Below are 4,908 nucleotides of genomic sequence, written 5' to 3'. Positions count from 1 at the left end.
AGTTTGACCTGACCTGCTAAATTTTGTTTTTTTTCAGAGTGTGGTATCTACATGTGTGGTATCCACATTTAATTTTATCTGATTAACTTTAATATTCAGCTGTCAATCTTGTACGCAATGACGTTCTCCGCATAATGATATCAGCACCCAGTCATAGTTTTTAAACCGTATGCCGGGCGACTTTTTTGAATTGCATCCGTTACAACCCGATCCAATTCTTGATCTTGAAGGCGTTTGATGTCATGTTTGACACAGTATGGTTTTACACTTCATTCAGAGATACCACTTGCACTGGGAAAAAATGGAGATGAATACATCTCGCGGTAACTCCTTCCTTTATCAACCATTTCTTGAACTTCTCACGGCTGAACGCACCATTACTTGCCTGAAGTACACGTACTCTACTCACAAAGAACAGTGTTTGCTTCTCTTCCAGTATAACTATGTCGGTCATGAGACGATGTTATTCCCGTTAATTTTAAAAATTATCTTGTGCAATTGTCGTTGCAGAAAAAATGTATGGAAATACACAGTTTAAACTTTCCATTCCGATACTTTCCCGGTTACGGATACGTCAGCATATATGACAATTCATGAAAAACAACTTTTGGTAGATGAATAGAAAATAGCTGTTTTCACATTGGCGCCCTCACAGTCGAAAATGCAGGTTTAATATGAAGTGGCAAAGTTTCCAACGATGTTGATGGAAACAAAATACAGTTAGATTCTGAACATGCTAAATGACTGGTAGAAGTACATTACATATGTACAGTCATGCGAACAAGAACGGCACCTTCTGCACCAGAGTAAGTCCCTTAGATAAGTCCAAGTCGTCATCTTTCATTCATAAGGTCTGAGACATATTTATTGTCAAGCGCTGGAAGAGTTATGGAATTTGTTCGTTCCCGACATCTCTTTATACTTTGTAAACTACGTCATCACAAGGTCAAGGGAGACTCGTCACGAAATATACAGGTGGGAAATCTTATATACTCCACAAAAAAATCAAAATATTTACAAGAGACGGAATTGGTGAAAAACAAATATGAGGTAACGGCGCAGCATAAATAAAACTACCAATTTGCTGGCATAATTTTCACAGTAAATTTCGTGTCAATGCCTCCGCCTTCGTGTACCGTACCATGGGCGACATTATAAGTAATGAGACAAAACAAAAAAGGGACCAGCCAAGCAGTACATTGTGATTGGGCCTTACTGGACCGAAGACAACATTCATTGTAGCCTGTACACATATTTGAAGAATAAAATTGCAGGTCATTTTGAAGCACGACCAGAACGTATATTATGGTCTCGGATTTTACAAATTTTGTGACTGAGAGATAGTCGCCATGTTTCGAAATCATATTCTCCAAAAAGTCATCTACGTAGAATTATCATTATGTCGGTGGACACACATGCTTGAGTGCTGTTCTAATAACAGTAAGTTGTTGTTTTTGTTTGACGAAAGCAATAATAGTATGAGGACATAAAAATTAAAACGTCGAATAATAATTTTAGCCTTGTGTGACGATTCTTAATATGCAATCATCTTTGTTACAGTTACTTAAAGCAGGTGCCGCCAACTGGTAGATTTCATCAGTTTCGCAAAATCATCACAAAACATGTTTTGAAGGCTGACATACCGATTTTACTTTTTTGACCTTGACCTAAATTTGGAGGGGGAATTAGAGCTGTTCGTAACTGCCCCCCACTAGCATACGAGGGAAAATGCCCTCCCACTGAATTTTGACGCCTACTGTCCTCCAGTATCCATTGTCTGCCCGCTCCCCACTCGCACTCCCCACAACAATTCAAGCTCCCCACTGCCCTCTCCCCACTACTGACATTTCCCATTGCCCACGTAATGTCCTGTAGGCAATCAAAGACAGCGCAAAACCCTGAAAGCAGCTAGTACTATACTTTAGAACATTGCGCCCCTCTAAGTTAGGCGCTTATATCTCCCCACAAGTTCTATCAAGCACGACTTTCCCTTCCTTCTCCGTATTTTCCGTTACCCGCTGTCAAAAAAATTCTCCCCGCCCACTGAAAAAATGACATTTCTTCCCCGTCCACAGTAAATACTGACTTTTTCTCCCCGCCCGCTGATTAGTTTTGAAATTTGCCCGCCCGCTGAAAAAATGCGCACGAACACCTTTCTGCACGAACAGCTAAGTTGGCGGCACCTGTCTATGTTATGTTCCTGTTAATTGCAGTGTTTATGTTACTAGTGAGTAACGTACTGCCCTTGAGACATGCACTTAAAGGTCAGTATACATATCCAATAACATTCCCGGACTGCATTTTAGTAGTAAGTCCCTTCTCGTCAGCATGTAGCCTGTATGTTTATGTACGTGTTCCTAACGATAAATGCACAACAGAGAATCTGGGTTTTTTGCAATTCATTTTTGTTACTTTTTTATTTGAGAAATAACCCTACACACATTCCATATCAATCAGAGACAGTTTCGTTTCGTGTCCCCCTTTAAGTCTTGAAATCCCTCCAAATGCCCTCAACATAACCTTAACATTTCAAATCCTTCCCAGTTACCGTTCTCTCGCCCCATCCAAAGGTGTTTTCGAATGCAGCCTTGTGAAATCATTTTTTTACTATAACCCAAACGGGATTCGAACCCCCACACACTTCAAGGCAACAATCATGAACCATCATATCATTATTGTGATGATAAAAATAAAAAATATATAAACTAAGAAATTTGAGACAATATGTCGTCCCTGATGCAAACATTTAGCATGCTCAGAATCTCACTGTCTCTTATTTTCCACACTGTTGCAAACAGTTACCACTTCATATATCAAACATCCATTTTCGACTGTGAGGGCGCTAATGCGAAAACGCATTGGAAATTACAAAGTCCAGACAGATGCAGCCGCACAAACACGGCACGCTGGGTATCAAATGTGAATAAAAAAAACTACAAAAGTCAAAGTATATTGACAAAACAACCAGAAAATATTAATTGATTGTAGAAAGTTCACGAGGGCTTTCTACCCCATCACAGGCGACTGACTGTGTATGAGGTAAATGTTGAATGAACTTAGCCTAATAGCCGTAGTATAGAGACACAGGAGCTTTTGTACACAGACTGAGTAAAAATAAAGTCAACACATACTACTACTAATATTAATGAAATCTGAAATAAAAAGTCGGGCATGCAGATAACATAAAATCAAAAAGAGTGGTGTAAGAAACATCGGTCAGTTGTCCTAGGTCGGCACACTTGCCAATAATTAGGACGCCACATTTTGACTTGGAGTGCCATGTTTGTGCAGATGTATCGGTCCGGGACTTTGTAATTTCAAATGCGTTCTAATATTTCATGAATTAGTAAACAGCTGTAATTAAATAGGAAACTGGCTGTTCACTGTGATGAAAGTTTTTGTAGTGTTTATTATTTCTGTTATTGAGAACCTGCCGTTAGTGAAGAAATATTTGAAACAAGTGGTGTACATTTAGGAACAAAGTAGGGACATATAGACATATACTACAACCTTATCAATATTCTGCTCTACTTCAATGTCAAATATGCGCCTCTCCCCACTGAGATAGATATTCCGCTCATAAGAATTTATTTCAAGAGGGCGATAAGCATAGAAGAATTGTTAATTTTAGGAGCAGGATTGAACCGTTTCTCAGCTTGATATAGATCTGTCATTTCAAGAAAACAATGGAAAACTGGACATCAATGCAAAAGCTGTCTGCAAAATATATGTTATCAGTTTATTGTACTCACGATTAAATACTTAACATTTTCAGTGCAATAGTTTTTGCAACATTTTACCAATTGATGTAATTTTTTATTATTTTTTGATCCTTTGGATCTTTGCATTGGTTACATCCTTTTATCAAAATTTCACGAAAAATCTAAAAAAATTGTCTGGCTATGAATAAAATAACTAGGTTATATTTTACATTGGAGGCAAAAATTGACTTTTGCATTCACTGGGTGAGCTAGACTCACAAACACTTCTCTCAATAAGAATGTTCGTGTTACCTACTTCAGGCACGATGCATACAATGTGAAAGATTGTACCACAGACATTAAAGAATTGACGTATCATCACGATAAATAAAAGAATTTGTTCTGAAGTATTTAATCCGAGTATTTTTCATATCTATCTGTGCTATATAGTACGATACAACAGATTGCTGTTCGACGTATCAGTGGTACGTCTTGTAACATAATACTAAGGGACAAGTCCAGTAAATCTTGATAGAGTGTTTATAAGTATTGGTCCTTAAAAGGTACACTTTCCCATTCTTCATTGAGGTTATTTACAGATACCATGCTAATATAATCCGAATTCATGCGTTGCTGCCGTTATAACTTTACTACTACCCATATTACTATCGTAACTAGGGATCCAAATGAGATTGAAAAGCTTGTTTGACAAAGATCAAGGACGCGCACCTTGCATCATGAGACACTACAGGATTAGAATGCAAGGCAAGTATGAAGTCCAACGTCATAGATCCCTTGAACCCATCCAAAGTGAGAGGCACCTGCATACTGCACTGAAAACGCCTGCGCCTGGAGAGGGACTAAAGCTATGAACGGGTACTTCAGTGCAGGCAGTATTCTAACATTCTGATAGCAAATGTATAATAACATGTCAACGTAATACTTTTTTGTGCAATATGTAATGTTGACAAATGAATTCTGATCAGAGCTACCGTGACAATACAGTTAAGACCATTCATCGGACACAAAACACATACAGGTGAGAACAAGTTATATATAATTAAAAGCGGGCACTTTGTCATGGTTTCGAATAGCTGGAATACCATATTAAACACTTGTACCAAAATATAATTGGAATCACATTAAAGATTACCGCTCGAAGAATGTAAATGAAAACGTCGATATAAATCAACCAATCCTGTAAATG

The sequence above is a fragment of the Ptychodera flava genome, chromosome 7 (assembly GCF_041260155.1).
Source record: "Ptychodera flava strain L36383 chromosome 7, AS_Pfla_20210202, whole genome shotgun sequence".
Lineage (NCBI taxonomy): Eukaryota > Metazoa > Hemichordata > Enteropneusta > Ptychoderidae > Ptychodera > Ptychodera flava.
Note: the sequence above shows the minus strand (reverse complement) of the source record.